The 25,758-nt window shown below is 39.7% G+C and overlaps 1 pseudogene; it reads right to left on the reverse strand.

Moving 5' to 3' along the window:
* Positions 1-22,101: 22,101 nt before the first annotated feature.
* Positions 22,102-23,551, reverse strand: LOC112411818 (ATP synthase subunit beta, mitochondrial pseudogene; annotated as a pseudogene).
* Between the last annotated feature and the right edge of the window lie 2,207 nt (positions 23,552-25,758).

A 25,758-nucleotide genomic window follows, 5' to 3' on the forward strand; every position in this document is an offset into this window, starting at 1 on the left:
CCCAGTCTCATTGTCAATCCCAAGAAAAGGGCTGTGATTGGCCAGCCTGGATCACGTGGTCCCCAGTGGCAGAGAAGTAAGGCCATGTGATTGATAGCAGATACTGACAAGGTTATAGTAAGGGAGGCACAGTCAGTTTCCAAAAGGGAAACAGCTCTTTTGATACAGAAGGAAAAGGGGATACTGGCTGACAAGCACAAACCAAAGGTCACTACGACTGGTTTCTCTTATCACTAAATATTTTATGCTGTCCTCTCCTTCTTAACCGAAATCAGGTCATGTGTTACCAGGAGGCCCGTATTTTCTCTGTGATAGCACTCATCAGACCATACCACAATTGTTGATTTGCCTTTTTATCTTCCCTGCTAGAATCCAACATTGTACATTCATGACCACACCTTATTTAACATTATGTCTACAGTGTTACCCAAATGCTACCACAGTGGTTCTCAGAGTATGGTCCCTGGGCCAGCAGCATTAGCATTATCTGGGGACTTAGAGAAGTGAATTCTCTGAAGCATGCCGAAGATTAAGAACCACTGTTCTAGATGCTCAGAGCAGTTTGTTGACTGTTGAATGAACCAAGTGTTTCCCCCCAGGACCTTCTGTAAAAAATGTCATCTGGCTGGCGGTTTGGATTATGTGTGCATTGGACATTTGTTTGATTGGTCAAAAGTGAACATTTTGCAGTTGTCCATGGCAGAGCTGGAGCCAAAACCTGACATTGAGGCACTTCCCTTCCAATCAGCTGTAAATGGAGCAGGGTCTCCCAGGAGTGGGCGAGGGAGGAGGGGAACAGAAAGGACCCTTCCCATGGTTACTGATAGGAGCAGCAACTGCTTATAGAGTCAGTGTTGCCAGGAACCACCAGGACATTGAAAGCTACAGCAGGAAATGCTGCTTGTCCTTACATTTACATTTTCTTTTCATCATGTTGACATGAATGCAATATGGCAAAAAGATAACTTATTCCAAATAGTGCAAGATGTTTCCCCTATGTAGCCCAGCCTCTGTGCCTGCACTTGTGTAGAGACACATGGAGACAAAGCACATGTGGCCAAATTATCTCCTCAGTTACATATGTACAACTACTAATGATTTCAATGGGAGTTGCCTGTAATAACCAAGGGTTGGATTTGGCCCATGCAATTTAAATTGAACTAAAGCCCAATTTGTAATACTTTAGTTGAAAACCAGCAGTGATTATAAGACTAGCATGTGATTAAAGCTTCACCTTCAAAATCTGCTGCCCAGAAATAGAAAAAGTTTAAAAAAATCATTATGTATTTTTTTCAACTTACAGTAAAGGATGAATTGTTAAAACTTCCAGCCTAAGAAAAGAATTAAAGTATTGGGGGAAATTGGATATTCAGGGTGGCTGTTTTTCATTACTCTGCAGCTAATGAAAAGAGTGAGACTTCAAATAGGATTCTGCTTTCATTGTTTCTGTTTCCCCACAAGAACTTTCATCACGTTTTTGGAAACCATATCTACAAATTTCTTCCTGAAGTCAGTCTAATCCTAGAAAACATTTTATGAATTTTCAAATTATTAATTCTAAATACTTTAAACTTCTCTATTGTTGTGTAATAAACTACCCCCAACAGTTAGTGGTTTAGAACAGCCATTTTATTTTGCTCATGACTTTGTGGGGCAGGAATTCAGGGCGGGCTCTCTTGGTCACTTGTCTCTGCTCCACCAGGCATCAGCTGGGGCAGCAGAGGCTGGAGGGCCCACCTCCAAGATGGCTTCTTCACTCACTCTTATGCCACTCTCTCTGTGTGTGTGGTCATTCCACATGGCTTGGGCTTCACACAGCACGGACATCTCAGGAAGTTCTCCTTTCTTCCCCATTGGCTATCTTCCAAAGGACAGGAAGTTGTCCCTGCAAGTCTAGTTAATGTCTCTCCTAAGACTGGGACGTCATTTCCATCATATCTATTGGACAAGTCAGTCACAGGACCCACCCAGACTCAAGGGGTGGGAAAACAGATTCTGCCTACGGACGGGGGAATGACAAACTTCCAGTGCAAACACATGTGGGAGATGGAAGATGTTGAGCGACCGTCTTTAGAAAATATAATCTGCTACATTCTTAAGCTGAATTAGCTTAACATAGCCTTATTTTAACAGCCATTATAAGCTTCTGTATTCAGCTTATTTTAATTTTTTATACTTTATTTTTCTGACCAAATCTTTTTTTTTTTTTTTTTTTGGCTGGTTTGGGTCTTCGTTGCTGTGTGGGGGCTTCAGGACCAGGGATTGAACTCGTGTCCCCTGCATTGGCAGGCGGATTCTTAACCACTGCGCCACCAGGGAAGTCCCTGTATTCAGTTTCTGATACTATATTTGGTGAGCACAAAAACCAAATAGCATATCATTTCTTATTGTGAAATATGCAGAAACCATTCATTCTTTATACAGGAAAATGTGTAGCCATATTTAAGTGTTCATTTAACATTACTGATTTAATATAGATTAATATATATTATACTTATCATGTGCTAGATGGAAAGGTGGACAAAAATAAGTATCCTAAGTTTAGAATCATGGAAGTTAACTGCTTAATTACCCCCCCCCCTTTTTTTTTTTTTTGTGGTACGCGAGCCTCTCACTGTTGTGGCCTCTCCCGTTGCGGAGCACAGGCTCCGGACGCGCAGGCTCAGCGGCCATGGCTCACAGGCCCAGCCGCTCCGCGGCATGTGGGATCTTCCCGGACCAGGGCACGAACCCACGTCCCCTGCATCGGCAGGCGGATTCTCAACCACTGAGCCACCGGGGAAGCCCAGTTACCCCTTTTATAGATAAAAAGCTATGGTGAGATTGCCTAACACACAGAGCTGATGTGCCTTAGTTTGGGTTTTCCCTAAAACAAACTCTAAGACAAGCATTTGGTCATAGTAGCTGATTTGGCAAGTGATCCGAGAAAGCAGATGTGAGGAAATGGGAAAAGCGACAGGGCAGGAGGAAACCCAACAAAAGGTGAGTCAGTGAGTGAGTTACCCATGCTCAGTCTCACTAGAGACCCCTCAAGAAACTGCGTGGAATGTACCTCGAAATGTGCAGACAGAGGTTGGAAAGCCGGGTTAATTTATCCACCAACCACCATCCTCCCTTGGTTGATGGTTGCCTCTGGCTGGGTACTTAATTCAAGAGAAAGCCCTTTAGGAAGTGAGGAGAGATGCTGGTGCTGAAGGTGGGAAGTTGACTGTGCTGGAAACTGTCCATTATACCTGCTGGTGAACTCAGGTGTCTCAAGGAGATATGGGGCAGGGCATAAACAGCATCTGCTACATGGTTGATGATGGCACACTTAGTAGAATGGATTTTGAAGGGTCATAATCACTATCATTTTGGGGGCGCTTAATATATTCCAAGTGTTTTATATGTATTTCTTTTTATCGAAATACAGTTGAGTTACAGTGTTGTGTAGTTTTGTGTGTACAGCTAAGTGATTCAGTTATACATATAAACATATGTCTGTATATATTTGTATATATATATATATATATATATATATATACACACACACACATACTTTTTCAAATTCTTTTCCATTATAAGCTATTACAAGATATTGAATATAGTGCCCTGTGCCATAGGAACTTGTTTTTTATCTATTTCGTATATAGTAGCGTGTGGTAACCATAAGTTGGTTTTCTGTGTCTGTGAGTCTGTTTCTGTTCTGTAAATAAGTTCATTTGTCTCATTTTGTTTTAGATTCCACATGTAAGTGATATCATGTGGTATTTGTCTGACTTACTTCACTTAGTATGATAATCTCTTTCATTGAGTTATCATAGCAATCATATGGAATAAATATTAGTATAACCCGTTTTTATTAATTTGAGGAAGAAAGTGGGGCTCACAGAGGTTTAGTAAGCTCTCCAAAGCCACTTGGATGGCAAGTGACAGAGCTGAGATGTGAACCTCCATCATTTGGTTGCCATCGTCCTTGCTCTTAACCATTGTACTACTCGACAAACACAGTTGTGCCATCACTATGGTATCGCATCTGGGCTCTTGCGGTGGTCTCCCAGCTCTTCTCTCAGTGGTCACTCTTGCCTCCCACAAGGCAGCTAGAGTGGTTTTTTAAAAACACAAACCCAAAGAACGTCTCTGTCCTCCACTAATTTCTCACTGCCCTTGGAATAAAATCCAAAAGCCATAGCAAACCCCAGCATGATTTAAACCGCCCCCTTTTCCCCTTCAGTTTCAACATGCCACACTCACGCTGGCTCCTTACATTCCAGTTGCACTGGCTTGGCCTCCCTTCTGTCCTCGAACCCCTACACTTGTTCATGCTTAGGGTCTTCACACTCCCCCTTCCTGCAGCATGGGATGCTTTTCTCCTGGATCTTTGTATGGCTGGCTCCTTTTTATCATTTCAATCTCAGCTGAAATGCCATCTCCTCAGAGAAGGTCTATGGCCCAAATTATGAACACAGCAAATCAGATTTCTGTAAGACTCACAGACTTCTGAGAGTCTTTGGTGGCTCCCTCTAGCTTTATCTAGAGGGGAAAATAAGACACACATATAATTCACATATATCTGGTTGACCAGAAAGTTCGTCCCTATTTTTCTGTAACATCTTACAGAAAAACTCGAACGAACTTTTTGGCCAACCCAATATAAATACACACACATACACACACATATATACACGCAGACATATATACACACAGGGATATAAAGCTAGGTAGATAGATATAGATTGTTACAGCTATAACATGTTATATATACATATACATGTTATATATGCGTATGTTATATGAATATGTAGAAAGATTTTGTTGTTTGTTTATAGGAATTGACTTTATTGTTTTGCATATTTGTCATTGAGCAGCATTTCTGTCCTGGTGTCATCAGCCTAATAAAACTTATTTTAATTAAGTAACTACACCAAGACATGTGTGTTTGTGTGTGTATATCTACACTCTAGGAGGAATGGTCTAAGGCAAAAATAATACACAAGTCCTTCACCGAGGTCTTCCGTCATATTTCTGATTTCGTCCTTGCATATGGACATCCTTGAACTGTTATTTTTAACAGATTTTTTATGGTATTATTTATATGCTATGTAATTCACACATAGTGAAATACAGTTCAGTGATTTTTAGTTAATTTAGACAGTACACACCATCACCACCATCCAGTTTTAGAGCATTTCTATCACCCCATAAAGAGTCCTTATTAATTCCCATTTACAGTGGATTCCCATTCTACCTCTAGCCTCAGATAGCCACTGATCTGCTTTATCTCTACACTTTTGCTTTTTTAGGAATTTCATACAAATGAAATTTTACTACATGTAGTATTTTATGTCTGGTTTCTTCCACTTGGCACAGTGTTTTCGGGTTCAGCCGTGCTGTTGCATATATCAGTAGTTTATTCCTTTTTATTTTGTGGATAAACTGCATTTTTATCCATTCACTAATTGATGGACATTTTGATTGTTTTGGGGTTTTAGTTAGCCGTTATAAATAGTGCTACTACGAAAATTTGAGTAAAAGTTTTTTCTGGGGACATATATTTTCACTTCTCTTAAGTAGATACCAGTAGTGTAATTGCTGGGTATATGGTAAGTGTATGTTTAACTTTTTAAGAACCTGCCTGTTTTCCAAAGTGGCCACATCATTTTACATTCACACCAGCAACCTGTGTGTTTTGAGTTCTCCATATCTTTGCCAACACTTGGTATACTGTTAATCTTTTTGATTATATCTATTCTAATGGGTGTGTACTAGTATCTCCTTCTGGTTTTAATTTTCATTTCCTTAATGATTAATGACGTTGAGCATCTTTTCATACACTTATTAGTTATTTGTATATCTTCTTTAGTAGAATGAAAACCCAATTTTTACTTGATTGTTTGTCTTTTTAAGTTTTGAGTGAGTATAATATTTTAAAAGTTCCTTTGTTTGTGGCTTTCTTCAATAGCATTAGAATTGTCCCTTGAATGATGGTGTCATGGTCAGATAATGTCAATACATTAAGTGGTCTTGGAGATCATTTCTAGTATTTCCTAAAGTGGTGCTCCAGGGAGAAATGTCTTAGGAGCTGTTAAAAGTGTTCCTTGGTTAAGAGTTCCTTTGGAGAGCTCTATTTACTGTATCCCGCATCTTGGAAGGTCATAACATATGTCAGTATATTAAAGGCCCTGAGAAATTCTGTAATAACAACCTGTTAGCTCTTTAATCTAAGATCTTCTAAACTCACCTGAGCCGAGATCACATCAACAATTAAGTAAGACTAATGATATTAACATATTTATAAAGCAGAATTTTTCCAATCTGTGTTCCATGGACCTTGTTAATAGATGAAAGGTGAAAAAGGACATCCAGAGAGTTTAAATGATTTGTTCAACTTAGTGACAGAGTTGGTGGGTAGAACACAGATTTTTGGACAGCCACCCTAGTCCTCTTTCTTCACTGCTCCCTTGGGTTGCCACCAGCTACTGTCAAAAGCCAATAGAAAAGAAAACAAATGAAGTTGAAATATGTATGATCAATTCCAGCCAATGAGTTGACAAAGGATGCCTTCCAAAAGACCTCCTCTCACATCCAGCTAGTAGGGTACATGCTATTCTACTAATATGCTTCTTTTCCATAATCTTTTGTTTTCAAAGGTTAATCTTTAATTTAAAAATTTATATATTTTTGTATTTATATTTTTATATAGCTAAAAATTTATATATTTATCTGTGAAGTAGGGTTAGGGAGACCTTAGTCTGAAGCTCCTTTAATAGAACTGATTATAATACAGTAAAACATTGGGCCTTCCTCTACTTCCTCTTTTTCTCGCAGGATTCTTTGGTTTGTTATTTCAGTAACTACTTACTTATATCCAGGTATGTAACGGGCAAGGCCTTAGGGACAAGGAGAACAGTAGGGAGCAAAGCAGAGTCCCTGTGCTCATGCGGTGGGTGTGGGGATAGAGACAATCAAGGAATAGGTAGATAGATGATGTTATGTCTGGTAGTGTTATGTGCTATGAGAAAAAAAATAAACGGGGAAAGGGGAAAAGGAATATTAATAATAGAGGGAGTGATTTTAGTAGAGCCTTGGATGAAAGGAGGGTAATAGTCATGTGACTATCTTTGGGAAGAAGGTATAAAGCACATGAATGGAAAATGTAAAACTTGAGCCAAGGGTAGGCTTGGTGCCCTTGAGGGGGGCTGAGGGGAGTGAATGAGAGGGAGAGTGGAGGAAATGAATGAGGTTAGATGGGTCACTAGAACCACAGTGGGGGATACAAAGAATTATAAGGTGCATTTGCTGCCCCCAAGGAGTTGATAACCCTGGAGGGTTGGGTGGGCATTGTTTAAAACCATGAAAACAACCTTTATGATTGAATTGAATTCAAAAATATCTGTTTTTCTACATGAGTTTTCATGGCACTGATTAATAGTTGCTCCAAAAAAAAAAGGTGGTAGGAAGGAAATTTCTAGATAATTTTGGGAATTGCTCACCACACACTCGTCTTGGAGATTTACAATGTACATACCCACTCACCCCCAACCCCTGACGTGCACATGGTTCTGAGACCTTCAGCAATGAAGAAATATCTTGACTTTTTAAAACTTCACGCATTTTACGTCAATTTATTTCATAAATTGATGACTCTCTCCTTGGATGATCAGAATTCTCAGGGATTGTTTTCTCTGGTTTCCAGTAGACATATTCTGTTCTGTTCACAGAAGGTGCTGAATGCAGCACATTTAATATGCACTAAGTCCATGGAACTAAAAAGGTATAATTAGGAGTTTTCAAAGTTTTATCTTTATTTAAAATTAGACAGCTGACACTTTTTACTTTCAAGTACTCTCCAAATTTTTATCATGTCAGCTGTAAAGACCAAACTTAATAAAGATGAGAAATGTACAGTCTTATTAGATCCTGGCTCAACTGTTTGGATCCTCTAAAGTCTAGTCTTCTGATTTATGACTCATCTGAAACATAATAACTTAAAAAGTCCATCGTAACAAAATTGTTAAAATGCTCGATAAATTCCACTGTGGATATCAGATGAGAAATATACCTTCTATGAATGATATATTTCAAGACGCAAAGAAAGTGGAATTCACATGAAATGTTACGCGCTTCAGAATGAAATAATCCCTGATTCGTGCAGGGGGACCATAAACACGAATGTATGCACATTTATGGACACGAAACTGTGAGACTTGGCATGCTGCCCCCATCTGTGATGGCTTTTCTGAAAAGGACAATAAAGTCCACCTGTTCGACTTCCATTAGACCTGCAAGTGTAAGGCAGGCCAACGAGGTCCTGAGCCTACCTTTAATATGTGACTTTTGGAAATTGGCCTCATTACCTTGAACTCCACATCAGAGGAAACACAACTACTCAAAACAAATTTGTCAGGAAAAGCAGACAAATGAATAAAAAGCCGGTTAACCAAGTCAATATCCTGCTTCCCTGCACAAGTACTTCTTCCTTGGGCATATGGTGATGGTCAGTGTGTGGTCTCTGCCTGATATTATGGAAACAATGCTTGTAAACAATCGGGCTTTCATACTGGGGGCCTTGGGGAGGCTGTGCCTTCATACAGGCACCACACAGGTGGATGCTTTTCTGAAGTCCTGCAAAAGAAGGAACGCCATCCTGGGAGGGGGTAGACGTGGATATTCAATAAGACACTGGGTTAAGGAGTTGTGTGAAATTAGGAAAGCCGTACCTTCTCTCCTGGCTTCAGTTTTCTTGTCTGAAGGGAATTTTGAGTTCTGAAAGCTCTGTGACCCTACATTTTTTATGCCAAAATTATTTCCAGGTTATTGTTCCTTTCAATGGCTTTAAGGCCAAGTAAATAAAAATAATTAAGAAATTCACTCTGGCAAATGTTTCACGTTTTTATATTCAATATTGCATCTTTTGGAACCAAAAACCCAAAGCCTCAAATTATTATTTCACTATTTCTCGCACTACACTTTTAAGCCGTACAGGAATTTCAGAGTACTCTTAGATATGTGTTGATCTCCCTGTGCTTTTTTTGGATAGCCCATTATACCAGCTCTCAGCGGGACCCAGAGATGGTTTACTTCTCCCATTTCTCCCAAATTGGGGCCACATGGCCTTCTCACTGAGTTCCTGTTGGAGGAAAATGGGATTTTAATCTATGAGACTTAATTGCCATCAAGGTTGGTCTGTTCTTCTACTGAAACCAGAGTCCACTTCTCTTAGTTTCAGCCTTTCCAAAAAGCCCACCTACTGTAATTAGAAGGGAGGACCTCTGTGCCCGAAATGCCTGTGCTCCCTGACTTAATCTGTTACTTCCCCACTTCCTCCTGATTGCTTGCATGTCGGCCACTTTCCCAACATCTACATTTGTGTTTTCACATTCTCCGTGTGTAAGAGAGAAAGAGATCCAGCACCAGTATCAGCGTCCTCTGACGCATGTCTGCTCCCCAGGATCAGTTTCACCCTCTTATTTGAAACACTGAGGTTTAAATATCCAGGTGGAGAGAGACCGCGATGGGAGGTTGCATGACAAGTTAAATACTTTTCTAGGGAACATCAAGGAATCGTCTCAGTTCTTTGACTGCTTGGCAATTTTGTTTCACTGCTCCTTGCCTTTTTCTGTTTTCGTAATTCTGTTTTATTGGCAATTTCTCACGGTGAGTACACTGGTAGTCTTGGTGACATGTTGATTGTATTCAGGTCTTTAGGACAAGGAAAATTTCTTGTAATGTTCATGAGCTTGTAGATGTTAAGATGAGAACCTTCTTTTGCACTGCCTTGTGTTTCTATGGTGTGGGAGTTGTGCGTTAGAGGAAAACCCCTATTGTTCACTGTCCCACTTTCATTGGTCTCCAGGGCATAAAGAGGGGCTTTCTGATGGGTTAGTTTGGGAGAAAAAACATGATAGAGCTCTTTCCTCCTCTCTCTCTCTGTTTCTCTGTCTCTGTCTCTCCTTTTTATACATCTGTCATACTGCAGACACCGTGCATTCATTCTGGTCTACTGCTGACTAGGGGGTTTGTATTTGCCCAGCTCCAGAGACCAGAGAAATGCACAATCCTGTTAAATTCAAAGGTGAAGTGTCAACACTTTTAGTCATAACTTTAAAGCCACATCCTCCCAAATAGCCTTGCTTCCTCCTCCTCCTTCTCTTTTTCTTTTTCATAAGTAATAAACCTAATATATTGGTCTCCAAGTATCTGATTCCTATGTCTTTCAGTTTTCTCTGAACTCTGGAGGGGTGCTTGGCCCTCAGTCCCCTTAAGTTTGGAGACAAATGGCTTCTTCTGCTCCTACATTTTCCACTTTTTAGAAGATTTTATTAGACTGAAAGAAACTTCCAGAAACTTTTTACAAATAGAAACTAGATTAGTCTTTCAGAATCAATTAAGACAAATAACAACGATGCTAGGGAAGTTTACTTAGCAACATAACAATCATCAGGATGGAATGATTTAATCATCTCCACCTAAAATGGAAATAGGAATAATGACCCAGCCTCAATTTTCAGAAATGTTTAAGTGAGTAAACATATGTCCTTTGGGGCTGCAGTTTTCCAGCAATTATTTTCTGTTTCTTACCCACCTGTACCACAGTAGGGATTAGTTGAAAACTTTCTATACACATCCTACCCCACACATGCCATGTGGGAAATGCAGAGTATAAAGAACACAATTTCTAGCTTTCAAAACAAACATGAAAAGGGATATTACACAGCGTGGCTCTGGAAAATGGAGGAGCGCATGTAATAGTTGTGGATGTGTGCAGAATTGTGGATGTTGAATTGAATAGATAGAAAACTGGCTCGGGACAATTGAGAGACAGGGTTTCAGAGGTGATCCTTGCATGCCCAGCTGCTTGCGTAGGGCATTCTGTAATGTTCTTCCAGGAGCATCCATACTATGTATGGATTTTGCTTTTAAATTTTAGCTTTCGGAGGCAAAAAAATTTCCATACAGTATTGTACTTTAGTGATACTGAGATTGTTTGACCACTAAGGAAAAATGGCAGCTAATAAAGGTCTCCTAGAAGAAATTTTTTTCCATGAAGCTTTAAGTTGACCTGAAAAGTCTAACCTTTATTAAGGTGGAATCATTTTGGAAATAGAGGTGTATTTTCAGAAATTTCACTTGTTTTTCAAATGTTTCAACGTTTCTTACAATTATGAAGATATGTATGAATGGAAAGAGTTTCCAAAAGCTTTGACTTTTCTCATAAATATTTTACATGGCAACTGATAGAGAATATTTTTCTTTCTCTGGTGCTCCTGGCAAACCTTTTCAGTCCCTGGAAAATAAAGCAGAGACTGAAAACATCGGGGTAATGCCTTCTCTGGTTGTATAGGTCAAGAAGGCTTTATCCAGGCCATTTCTCATAGCAGCCCCTCCCACCCTCATGCATGTCTTTTTGGTTGGAGATTGAATTTTTGTCCTCGATTTGGCGCCTCCTGTTCTGCTGGCGGGGACTCTTTCCTGTGCACCTGTGAGAGTGCTCAAGGAAGCAATTCACAGTTGTTCCTGGACTTCTTGGAGAATTCACAACAGCCTGATTTTAAAAACATGGGTGCTGGAGCACTGCCTGACTGTGAAATGTTTTTGAGGTGTTATTATGTTTTGCAAAGCCCGCATTTTAGACACACAAATAAATAAAAAGTTCAAAATGGAGCCATGCATAGGTAGAAAGAAAATATCTGAAAAGCAGTAATAAAATGTTGAAAGTAATTGGATGTGTGGAGAATTGTGTCTTGGACTGTCTTCTTTTATGATTCGGAAAAAAAAAATTACTGGGCTTAAGAGAAAAGTAGAGTAAATGCATTTATACTGATGTTTCTCCAGCAGATTCTTTTTTTTTTTTTTTTTGAATTTTATTGGAGTAGAGGTGGTTTAAAATGTTGTGCTAGTTTCAGGTGTACAGCAAAGTGAATCAGTTATACATATACGTATATCCACTCTTCTTTTAGATTCTTTTTCCATGTAGGTCATTACAGAGTATTGAGAAGAGTTCCCTGTGCTATACAGTAGGTCCTTATTAGTTATCTATTTTATATATAGTAGTGTGTCATTTGTAGCAACATGGATGGACCTAGAGATAGTCATACTGAGCTAAGTAAGTCAGACAGAGAAAGACAAGTATGATATCGCTTATATGTGGAATCTAAAAAGAACGGTGCAGGGCTTCCCTGGTGGCGCAGTGGTTGGGAGTCGGCCTGCCAATGCAGGGGACGTGGGTTCGTGCCACGGTCCGGGAAGATCCCACATGCCGCGGAGTGCTGGGCCCGTGAGCCATGGCCGCTGAGCCTGCGTACCGCAAAAAAAAGAATGGTGCAAATGAACTTCTTTACAAAACAGAGTCACAGATGTAGAAAACAAACTTATGGTTACCTGGGGGGTATCTTTTCATGTGCCTGTTGGCCCTCTGTATGTCTTCTTTGGGATTGACATATCCAGCAGACTTCTTTACAGTCAGCTCAACTTAAAGTCATGTTGGTTTGATTGAAAAATAGTTCTGTATATCTGGCAAGGATGTGTTCTTCAAGGGAGCATGTATCTTTGGGAGAGGGGCACGTGGGATAGAAGGAGAAGGCAGTATCCACTTGCAGAGAGATGGCCACTGGTGTGGAGGGCATGGCTGATTGGCTCCCTAACATCCACTTCACCTCTGCCCCACTGTAGGGCTGCATTTGGTTTATGTAGGATTGATCTTCAGCTCTAGTTTATTGGGTGGACATTGAAGGGCCTGACCCCAGAGTAATTCTGCACCACTGGCTGCTGTAGTGAATGGTTCACAGGTGAGCATATGATAAATAGAGTGAAGTTTAGGTCAGTTGTAGAATTAGAAGCATCTTCTAAATGGGTGGTCTATAGATGTGAGGCCTGGAATTGTTATAGCCATTTTGCTACCAAGAGAGAGGAAGCCAGCTTGAATACAACCCAGCTAAGACTAAGCCAACCAATGCATATTATTTTCTTGGTCACTGAGATTACTTCAGAGGTGGACACAGGATTAGAATTGGTCCTTAAGAGAGAATATGATGACATTTGTTCAGTGATTGAGAGGACATAATTCTCACTTCTGTGTGTGATGTGGTTTGAGAATCTAAGGCCATTTTGCCTCAGGAAGGTGGAGGAAGGTGACCTGAAGCCAGATTCAGCACACAGAGGAGGCAGAGTCTGAACAACTGTAGAGAAATGGGGCTGACACCTTGATCAAACCTCTCCTGAAGGTTTTTTTAATTGAAATATATTTGACATACAATATTATATTAGTTTCATGTGTACAATATAGTGATTCAACATTTGTATACATTGTGAAATGGTCACCACAGTAAGTACAGTCACCATCTGTTACCATACAAAGTTAAAACAATGTTAGTGACTTAATTTCCCATGCTGTACATTATAGCCACATGACTTATTTATTTTACAACTAGAAGTTTGTACTTCTTGACCCCCTTCACCCATTTTTGTACTCCCCCAACTTTCCTTCTTTTAGGGAGGAGACAAACACCAGTTTTTTCTCTATATCTATGAGTCTGGGTTTTATTTTTTTGGTTTTGTTTTTTAGATTCCACATATAAGTGAAATCATGCAATATTTGTTTTTCTCTGTCTGCCTTATTTCACTCAATACCTTGAAATTCCATCGATTTTGCTGCAAATCGTAAGGTTTGTTTCTTCTTTTATGGCTGAGTAGCACTTCATTGTATATATATGCCACATCTTTATTCATTCATACCTTGATGGACACTTAGGTTGTTTCCATCTCTTGGCTATTGAAAATATACTGCAGTGAACATGGGGTGCATATATCCTTTTGAATTAATCTTTTGTTTTCTTGTAATTGATACCAGTAGAAATGGAATTGCTAGATCATATGGTAGTTCTGTTTTTAATTTTTTGAGGAACCTGCATACTCTTTACATAGTGGCTGCGCCAATTTACATCCCCACTAACAGTGAGTGAGGGTCCCCTTTTCTCCACATCTTGCGACACTTGTCATTGCTTGTCTTTTTGATAATAGCCATCCTGACAAGTGTGAGTCGATATTTCGCTGTGGTTTTTATTTGCTTTTCCATGATGATTAGTGACGTTGAGCATCTTTTCATGTGCCTGTTGGCCCTCTGTATGTCGTCATTGGAAAAATGTCTATTCAGATCCTCTGCCATTTTTTAATTAGATTTTTTTTTGTTGTTATTGAGTTGTACCAGTTCTTTAAACATTTTGGATATTAATCCTTTATCAGATACATGATTTGCAAATATCATCTCCTGTTCAGTAGATTGCCTTTTCATTTTGTTGATGGTTTCCTTTGATGTGCAGAAGCTTTTTAATTTGATGTAACCTCCTGAAGTTTTTTGCTTTTCTCCACTTTGAGTTTTGTGAGCCAGTAATTTCTGTTACAAATAAATGAATTGTTTGAGTTGGAAACATTAGTTGATTTAAATGAACTTGAATCAATGTTACTCCCTAAAGAGAAGTTAACACACTATCCTGTTATATGCTATCATACATACAAAAATGCACATTACTTTTTTAGGTGTCCTAAGAAGAATATTAACATGCAAAGGACAAAAAACAGTAAAACATGCACATTTAAATCTACACCTTCACTATGTAGGTCAAATGCCACAGTCACTTAGTTTCAACTGATTTACTGGAGAAAACACAAAAGCATATAATAAGAATCAGATGTACTACAAGTTGCATATAACTAATTGGATTCAACAAAATCTTGGAGATGTTTCTGCTTGTTTTTTTGAGCAGTCCAACAATTTAATCAAAATAGAAACGGTCTTCTTTCAGTTCAGAGCAACAAATGAAAAGTATACAGTACAACATAAGAAAACAATGCAATTTTGTTCAATTGAGAGACACACACACACATACCAAGAAAACTACAAACATATACACAAGCACACAGAAAAAATTCTGCCATGACACACACACAAATAATTTACCTAAACTCAAAACTAAACTATCTCACATGCTGAAGTCCATGGATACCAATGTACAAAGAAAGGGTATCTGCCTTATCTCAACAATTACAGTTTGCTCTAAGGTGACAACCCAAATACTTGAAATACCCAGTGGTTATTAAATTTATGATACTTTAAAATTTTTATGTTTTTTCCTTCTTTAAAAAAGCAAGGGACAAAGCCATTTCATAAAATTTTTCAAGAACCAAATCAAACTCTAATGTAAAACTAATGGAATTATAAAGTGCCTTGAACTTCATTTTGTTTGTTTGTCTGTCTGTTTGTTTTTAATCTAAGACCACAAGGGGGGTAGAATAAAGGAGGAAGACAGAGGGCTTCATAGGGTAAGAAAGATTGAAGACACAGGAAGAAGAGAATGAGAACTAGAATTGTTACTTAGCAAATGAATAATGAATATAAATTAGAGGGTCAGAGGAAAATGCATAGATAGTAGTTTCAGGATCTTTAAGTCTCATCATAACATCATTATTATCATCAAGCAATCCATCAGTTTAGCTTCGGTCATGCTTATGTCAAAAAATCATTTGAGTCGGTCAAATCAATTATATTAATAATTGGCTATCTTGATAAAGATTTACATCAAAGTTTTTGGAATTGTAAAAGCAAAACCAAAAATTGTTCTGAAGATGCTAATCGCGTAACTGTTTTGCTCACAGCCCCATCTAAGGGGAAAATGCCCTACCTGCAGTGCCTGTTAGATTGATTATCATGTTTTATACTTTATCTGGGCCCTGTGCTCACATTATTAAACTAGATGTGGGCATCTGATTCCAGGGTAGCAGCACCATAAGCTCTCCAGCAAATCTGAGCATGTTCTGGTGCTAGGAGACGAACTGGACCAATTAGATTTTTCCATCTCAGGGACTGAAATGAAGAAAGACAAAGGAATCTGTCAGTTGGCAATAGAGCAGAAGCTGAAAAGCTGCTTTGAGGTGAACTTAGGCATCATAAGCGAAAGAAAGTCACGGGCAGCCAGAAGTATGAAGAAGCAGGTATTTGGAGGAAGGACAGCAGGAAGCAGACTGTGGAGGGTATAGAGTCCTATAGTCATAAAGCGTAGTCATACTGTTAGCAGAACGTAAAGAGCCAGGAACTTCTGCTTGCTGGCATCCCTGGAGATACTGTGATCTCCCAGTTCTTTCTGAGGTGGGGACCTATTACAGCACCTGTTTTGTGAAAGATCTAATTCCCTGGTGCTGCCAAGGGTATTTCTGCAATAATCTCCCCTATTACTTGAGCTAACTTGAGTGTGTCTCTTTCCCTGCAAACCAGAGGAGTTGGATGAAATACTTCTGAACTCATTTTGAACATTTCTGCCTCTAAGCCTTCGATAACATGTAAGAATTAGCTGGGGAATTCGTTAGAAATATGGTTTCCTGGAACAGAACTTTGGAGATGCTGATTCGATGGTACGGAGAAAGCCGTGGAGTCTGTTGTTCTTTTCTGATGTAGCTGCCAGGAGACCGGTATTTGGGAAGCACTGCATTGGCTTATGTTGCCCCTTTCCTGGGAATCCTCTAATCTTGTGACCGTCAAACTTTTTGTCTCAGGACCTTTATTTCACTCTTGAAAATTATTGAGGACACAAAGAGCTTTTGTTTGTGTGCATTATGTGTATCAGTATTTATGATATTAGAAATTAAAATTGGGAAATTATAAATGTTTTTATAAATTCATTAAAAATAATAAACCATTGTGTGTTGTTAGTCTCCTGGTGCTGGTGTAAAGGAATGGTTTAACAACAGAAATTTGTTGTCTCACAGTCCTGGAGAACGGAAGTCTGAAATCCAGGTGTAGGTAAGGTTGGTTTCTTCCGAGGGCTGTGAGGAAGTTCTGTTCCGTGTCTCTCTCTAACTTCTGGGAGCCTCAGTTGTTCCTTGGCTTGCAGATGATATTCTCCTTGTATCTTCACATCATCTTCCTACCTCTGTAGGAAATGTAAGAAATGCAAATGTCTGTCTGCCTTTGTGTCCAAATTTCTCGTTTTTATAAGAACACCAGTCACACTGGATTTGGTTTCACCCTAATGACTTCACCTTAACTTGATCATCTACAAAGACCCTGTTTTCAAGTAAGATCACCATCACAGGTATTGGGGGTTAGGATTTTTTGGGAGACACATTTCAACCCATAACACAAGTTAACAACAACAGCAAAAAACACTTTTTTGTGAAAATAAGGATATTTTCCCATATAAAAAAATTTATTGAGAAAATAGACATTGTTTTGCATTTTTATAAATCTCTTTGATATCTCCTTTAATAGAAGATAACTAAATGCATCTTCCCAGTTTGCTGGGGTTTATTGTTTTAGTTGAAATCTGTGCAGAAAATCTGATCTCACACAAAAATGCTTAAAAGCATTTTAAGGTAATCGTGCATAATTTTCTATGATACGGTACTGAAACTTGACAAATCATAGTTTCATAAAATTTATTGTTATGTGGAATTTGAAACCAGAGCAATAAAATTTTGAAACCTTGTTACATCAGAATTCATCGGCATCTCTTGCAATTTGAAGGGTTCTTTTACCCATGCGTGATTTTGTAACATCACGCAATGATCATTTAAAAAATATTGGTTTCCTGAATTATGCAGATTTTCAAAATTTACAGTGGAAAACTCCACTGTATCCATATGAGAGAATGAGAAAAAAGGCACATAAAGTCTTAGGATTGTTAGGAAAATAATTTTTTACCTCCCAGGGACCACCATAGGTCCCCAGGCCACACTTCGATAACTTCTGTTCTAATCCATTCTTACTTGAGGAAATTCTCCCAACATTTCAAGTACCACCTTAAATTCTCTTCTCCCTAGTATCCTAACTGACCTCCCCACATAGATGGGATTACCTCTTCCTTTGTATGGCTCTATTTGTGTACTCATTATATGGTCTCCATGTGAGCTCCAGGGACTGAATCTTAATATACATTTTTATTACTGTAGGGAAAGAACACAATGCCTTAAGAAAGATCCTTTCTGGTTTGAACTAGATCAAATTCATTACGTTGTTTTTATGCAGAATAGTTTTTAATAATCAAGGGACCCAGCTTTACCTGTTGCTATTTCCATTGTTTATTGTAAAGCAGACTTTCTCATCAATTAAACAGTTTTTGACTTTCCTACCCTGAGATGGAAAATAGTTTGTAAAAATGTTGTTTACATTTATTTTCTTGAAATTGCACAAATGATGTACCCTTAAGCTTTTACATATGTCTTTTCCTCTCTCTAGATTGCTGTCTATCTAGCAAACTTCTACTCATGCTTCTTGATGCAGAAGTTACCTCCCCCAACTCCATGAGACACTGTTCATCTCCTAAAGTAGTTGCAGTCATGCTGTATTGTGCTGAAGTCCTTTTTGCAATTTTCTCTTAAAAGAATTCTTTCAAAGATGCTCAAACAGGCCAGAGAAAGAGATCTATTTCTCATGTCTGTTGTGCAGTTGGTAAGGGCAGGAGTGTTGTGTTATGTCACTCATATCTACATGAGTAGAAAAGAGTATAGTACCTTGGATGGGGTATTCCCAGCCAACTTAAGAAATGATAGATCATGTTTCAGTCAGACCCCCGTTGGTTTCCAGAGGCAGAACTTCAACTCTAACTCAAGTCAAATAAGCATTTATTTGTGAGTGTATATTGGTTGATCGGAAGGTTCACAGAATTGAAAAGCAGCCGCACCACAAGCCTCAAGCGTACAGGAACCAGGCCTGCTCCAGGGAATTCAGATATTGGAACTGGGACCAGCATGCTTTCAGGACTTCATGACTCATCTTTATTTTTTTTCTATAGACCAGCTTTCTCTATGAAGCTAGAACCATGGCTGCTACCAATAGCTCCTGGCAGCGTATCTTACCAGCACTGCCATCTACAGGAAGGGACTTTTCTCCCAGAAACAACTGAAAAACCTCAGGACCATTAGATGGCCTTGTTTTGGATTACCTGTCCAATTCCTGGACAAATCATTATGACCAGGAGGGTGAAAAACTAGACTTGGCTCAGATTGGGTCATAGGCCAATCTTAAGGACAATTACTGTGTCCAAGGAGGGGGTTCGTGAAAGAAGAGGGCAGTAATCTTTGAAGCTAATTATTAGAACTGGGGCATAAAAGACTGGGGAGAAACAGTTCCCCTCCAAAAGATGGCAAGTTCTGTTTTCAGAAAAGAGGAGGAGTCCTAGATAGACTAATCATTAAATGTCCACCATAATAACTGGCTGGTCTGTCTTTACAGAATCTCTTGTGAAGACATTTGAAAATACCATGTTAGCCAGCCATGGCCAATTTAATCATGCTGTATGCTTTGGAATATTGACATCAATGAATATATCTGTGACTGAATGAACATAGTTATTTAATAATTGTACTTTAATATTTCAGGTTACATGCTTTCCTAGTATTGCAAATCAACACTTCACAGAAAACTGTTATTATTTTCCTATGGCGAATAATGTAATGAAATTACATGAGCTCTACCGGATTTTGCACAGAATTGGCATTCACATTAGTTTCCCCAGGATTAATTTGGGCTGGCCATATAACATGGTCTTCCTAGGGTAGCTGTCACCCTGATAAGACCCTCAAGAGGCTTGAACGGGTGACCCAGAGCCACTGTGCCATTCAGAGGACTCTGAGTCTGTACTTGAATACCAAGCACAGGGCTTGGCACAATGGGTTGACTGCTCTCCTCAGAGCAAACCCAATGCCTAACTGCTTCACTCAAAATAATCCAATGTCATATGAATAAATCTCATGCTCCATTTTCACCTTACCCCTACTTTCTTATTTAGTTATCAATTATCCTTAATTTTCATAATTGCCTATCATTGTTGACAACCTAGTTTAATTCAGTGTACACAGAAGTCTCTCAAATATTTCTGCCCTCATCATTCTATTATAGTTGCTCTGGCTAAGATCCCCAACGTTGATCTCAGGTTAAATGTCAGAGGGTCCTCTTCCTAGGTTTCAATCTACATTAGATTTCCTGTATTAAACCATCTCATCCTTCCCTTTTTTTTCTTTCATAGCACCTCATATAATTTATAATTATAGACGTATGTTTATTTAACTAATGTCTTCTCTCTAACTCTAAGCTCATGAAGATAGGTACCAGATCTTTGTTCATTGTTGGGCTTGATGTATTAGATGCTCAGAGAATATTTGTTCAGTGACTGAATGAATAAAATAAAAAAGTACCTTTTTGAGCCATGTTCCTCCAGGAAATAAAATCTGCCTCATATGCAACGGGTAATTCTAAATAATGGAGGAAGGGCAAATGAAAAAAGAAATAGCAGGTAGCCCAAATACAAAGACAACATAGGTTTTAATTTTTAAAATATGTCTTCAAAAATGGCCTGGGCCCTGTAATGCTCTTGAACATTGTCTGTGAAAATAAAATGCACATGTTTTATATTTGAATACACGGAAGCAGGAGACGTCTGTCTCCCCACTGTGAGCACTCATAGGCTGGATGGTGGTGACTAAATTCTGCTCCCTTTGAGTTCCCTTTACTTTTCGGACCAGACAGATTGACCAACAGAAGCCAGTGGTGTGACCATCTCCAAGGACTGGTGCCCAAGCCTTTTCTTTCACATATTGATAACGTCTGAGGGGAAGAGGGAAAAGTACATTGAGTCAAGGGTCATTTGCACTGAAAACATCTTCCTTTCTCTGAACTCTAGCATGTGTTTTTCAGTTAAGTTGGAATCATTTTTTTCAAAGGAAGCAGAAAAGCTATGTTTGTTTTCCAACACTTCATCAACATCAAAGTATTTACCAAGTTCTCATCTGTGTGTAGCACTTTGCTACTTGCATTCCAGCTTTGCCACTAATTATCTGTGTAACTTGGGCATGTCATTTTGTTTCATGTAATTTTTGACTCTAGCTTCCTTATTTGTGAAAAATAAATAAAAGGTTGGCGTAGTTTAAGGTCTTTCCGGATCTAACGATCAAGGAAGAAAAACAAGCATCGTATATCTTGTGAGTTTATTTAATACAACAAAGCAATCATTTGCTCAAGGAAACTAGGAAATTCACTCAAATATTCATTCTACAGTCCTGCCTAGACTTAGAGTGTAGTGAATAAGAACATTGACATGGGAGCCTGAGCTTGAATTCTGGCTTTGCCATCTCCCTGATTCTAGGCAAGTTTCTTAACCTCTTTGTGCTTCATCACCTTCGATGTAAAGGGAGAACCATGACACTAGTACTTAACTCAAAGGATTTAGTGTAAAATGTATCAGATGTTTAGAATATATAAAGATACTCAATAAATATTAGCTATTATTATTTATTGGGAACCGACTCGGTGCCAGGCACACTGTGAAACATTTGGGATATAAGAATAAATAATCGGGCAGTTAGACTTTACTGAATCCAGTCAGGCCTTTCAGTGGTTCTTAAATCTGGTTGCACATTAGAATCACCCGAGGAGCTTGTAAAATTCCATCCTTGTGTCACTCTGTGGGAACTGGGGCTCAGACACCAGCACAAGTGCTGGTAATCTGGCTACTGTTATGGTTGTGAGTAATAACTGTCCTTCGTCTCTGTCCCAGGAGTCTTGTGCCTTCTCCCGGCACTCATGGAACTGAAGCAGAGTGACCTGTTAGCTTACAAGTAGGATAAAATCTCAGACTCTTCATTTTTTTTTATACAGTCTAGATCTAACAATGAGTTTATAGGAAATATAAGGGAAAGAGGACAGGGTAAACAACATTAAGAGGATATAATCAGCCAAACTCAGAATGTAGGAATTCTACAGAAGAAATAATCCAATTTCTTCGACAAATAAACAGCATGGTGGGGAAGGATGGAGAATTCTTAAAGAGACTAATATCAATCAAATGAAATGCATGGGCCTTGCACAGACCATTATTCAAGTAGAACTTGCCATTCATTCATTCATTCACTTATTCATTTTGCTGGGCTAGGAGCTAGAGATACAAAGACATAAGATATAGTTTCTAGTCTTAAGAATATCATCATTTAAAAAAGGGAGGCAGACATGTAAACAAATTATATAGAAACTGTGATAGAAGTAGGTACTGGATATAGTGGAGGAAAGAGGGACCGTTAATTCACGGGGCCTAGAGAAAAATTTAAAAAATGAATTCATGCTGGAGCTGATCCTTGAGCTTAATTTTTCAGCCACCTGGAGTAGCTGAGATAAGAGCACTGTACTTTCCATGCACAGAACACAATTAACTTGTCTTCCTCAGAAAGTTCATCCATACCCAGGATGCCAGTGATGTCCTGGAGGGATTTGTATCCCTGTAGGATCTTTTGCACCCCACAGGCAATATCACAATGCTCATTGCCAACAATGTTGGGATCCACGATGGGAGAGGTGGAGTCCAGCGGGTCCACAGCTGGATAGATGCCCAGCTCAGCGACAGCATGGAATAGCACAGTGGTAGCATCCAAATGGGCAAAGGTAGTGGCAGGAGCAGGGTCAGTCAAGTCATCAGCAGGCGTGTAGATAGTCTGCACAGATATGATAGATCCCTTTTTGGTGGTGGTGATTCTTTCCTGCATGGTACCCATGTCAGTGGCCAGGGTGGGCTGATAACCCACAGCAGAAGGTATTCTGCCCAATAAAGCAGCCACTTCTGAGCCAGCCTGGGTGAAGTGAAAGACGTTATTGATCAACAGCAATGCATCTTGGCCTTTTCTTGGTCTCTGAAGTATTCAGCTACAGTTAATCCAGTCAGAGCTACCCAGGCCTGAACACCAGGCAGTTCATTCATTTGACTGTACACCAGCACTGCCTTGGAGGTAGCATCTGTTAAGTTGGTAACACCAGACTCAATCATTTCATGGTATAAGTCATCGCCCTCACAGGTCCTCTCACCAACAGCAGCACACACACAGTAACCACCATGGGCTTTGGCATTGTTATTGATGAACTCCACGATCAGTACTGTCTTGCCAACTCCAGCACCACCGAAGAGCCCGGTTTTGCCACCCTTGGCCTAGGAAACCAGCAGATCCACAACCTTGATACCAGGAACCAGAATTTGCTGCTCAGCACTCATCTCTATGAATCCAGGAGCCTCAGCATGAATACTGGCAAAGTGTTTGGTTTTGATGGGACCTCTCTCATCAATATATTCTCCAGTGACATTCATGATTCTGCCCAAGGTCTCAGGGCCAAGAGGAATTTTTGATTGGTGCATCAGAATCCAGGACTTTCTGTCCTCTAAGCAAGCCTTCTGTACCACCCATGGCAATGGTCCTTGCTGTGCTCTCACCCAAATGCTGGGCTGCCTCCAAAACCAGACTGGTCTCCCTGCCTTGCACTTCCAGGGCATTTAGGATGGGTGGCAGTCCCTCATCAAATTGGACATCCACCGCTGCACCAATGACTGCCACAATGTGCCCAGTGGCGGTGCCTGCCTTTGGCGAGGAATATATTTAAGCAGCATTGTCTCTGGCAGGCCGGAGCCGCTCACAGTAAGAGCTAGGCTTGGGGTAGCGGAGCTGAAGGGCTGAGTCCCTGAAAGGCCCCAGAGCCTGGGGCAGCGGCCGCACGACCCACAAGACCCAACAAGGCGGAGCCTGGGTCGGAGGGTAGAATGAAGAGCATTTGACTTTAACACCTCACCTCCCAATCAAGTGAGAAAAATTCCCGCTGGGTTCCTTGTCTCAGAAAAGAGTCTTTTAGATTCAACACAAAATGTGATGCTATCGTCTGGAGCAGAATGCCATCCCTAAGTCCCTCACATCTCTAGGCCCTCACTGATGTGTTAAGGGCTTAGATCTTGATCAGTCATCTTAATTTGTTAGTTGTAGAACAGTGTTTTTATGCTGTTGCGTTATATAAACCTAATTTCTTTATTCTGGTGTGTAAATATTATTTCTTGGTATAAATAATTGGTTATATCAATTTGCTGGTTTTACTCATCTGTAAATCCCGAGTCTCTAGAAAAAAAAATGTATACATAAAACTTATTTGATGCATTTTTTTTACAATCATATAATTTAGCCCTTTCAAGTGTACGATTCAAAGTTTATAAAGTAACTTTATCAAGTTGTGCAACTTGTATCAACATACATCTGTTGAAGAGCATTTCCTTTGGGCGGAAATTTGAAAGATGAATAGATGTTTGATAGGGAGACAAGGGAAGAGAAAGATAATCCAGGGAAAGTGGAAGGGATGAGCAAACGACTACAATATTAACTAATTAATAGAAAATTAATAGAATTTTCATTACGTACCCAGCTAAGAGCTTTATATGGATTATTTCACTTACTATGAGGTCATAACAACAACATAACAATGATGTAGGTAGAATTATTATAATGACCCTCATCTTACAGATGGGGAAGCTGAGGCACAGTGAGTATATTGCCTTAGGTTGCACCATTGGTGAGTGGTGGGATGGAATTGTAATTCAAATCCAGCTAGTCTGACTGTAAGGACTACATCCTTTCTCATTCTGTCTTCCTGCTTGAAAGGTCCTGAGGTCTAAAAGCAGACTGGTATAAAGGAGCTTGAATGACTTGAGTGCAGAGGAAGTGGCAGTGGGCAGGAGCCATGGGGCTGCTGAGAGGGTACTCCAGCTTCTGTCTGGTGTGACTAATGGATTATGAAGATGAGGAAACAAGAGGAAGGGCAGGTAATATTGAGTCTGAGATTTCTGAGGGTCACTCAAGTGGAAACATCCAGAAGGTGTCTGGATACACACAACAGGGCTTGCAATAAAGATTTAACTCTCACTTATGTATAAGTAGCTGAAGACAAGAGTGTAAATGAAACTATCCAGGCATAAGGAACGAAGAGAGAAGGCATAGGACAGAACTCTGCAGGATGTGAACTTTCGAAGACAGAACAAAGGAAGATGCTACGGACTGAATTGTTCATAAAATAAAATTCATATGTTGAAACGCTAACCCTCGATATGACCGTTTGGGAAATAGGGCTTTTTAGGAGATAATTAAGGTTAATGAAGTCATATGGCTATGGTCCTAATCCAAAGGGATTGGTGGCCATATAAGAAGAGGAAGAGAGAGAGAGATCTTTCCACACATAAATACTGAGAGAAGGCCATGTGAGGACACAGCAAGAAGTCTGCTATCTGCGAGTGAGGAAGAGAGCTCTGACCAGAAACGGACCCTGTTGGACCTTGATCTGGGGGCTTTTACCTCCAGAACTGTAAGAAAACATTTTCTGTTGTTAAAGCCACCCAGTCTATGGAACTTTGTATGGCAGCCCAAGCAGACTAAGACAGAAAAGGAGCCAGTTGTGCAGCCTAAGAGTGGATGATCAGAGAGGGAGAAAAAGATAGAGTGGCATCATGGAGGTCCAGGTTGTAGTCCCACAATAGGAATAGTAAACCGGATTTCCCTCCAAGAGGTCATAAATTTTGACACATACTCATTTGATTTGACAAATAAGAAGTCATTGGTGACCATGCCAGCGTGTGGAGGTGGTGGGGCAGAAGCCAGATTACAGTGGACTGAAGAGTACATCTGAGTTGAAGAAGTGGATTGTCTAGAGACCCTTTGTACTACTGGCCTCACCCAGGAGCTTATCAGAAGTTCAAACTCTCAGTCTCCATCCTAGACCTACTGGATCATAATCTCATTTGAATAAGATGCCCATAAATGAAAGTTGAGAGTCTAGACCATTCCTTGTGGGAAGCTACGTGGGAATGAAAGGAGGGAGGATTAGGGGATAGTCAGGGGGAAGCAGAAGGGAATTTTAATTTATTTTTCAGGAGGGAATTTTTAAATGTGAGGCACTTGAATTTACTGATAGTCTGTGAGGAAGAAATCGGCTGAAAGAGAAAG

This window comes from Neophocaena asiaeorientalis, unplaced genomic scaffold (genome assembly GCF_003031525.2).
Source record: "Neophocaena asiaeorientalis asiaeorientalis breed wild unplaced genomic scaffold, Neophocaena_asiaeorientalis_V1.1 scaffold86, whole genome shotgun sequence".
Taxonomy (NCBI): Eukaryota; Metazoa; Chordata; class Mammalia; order Artiodactyla; family Phocoenidae; genus Neophocaena; species Neophocaena asiaeorientalis.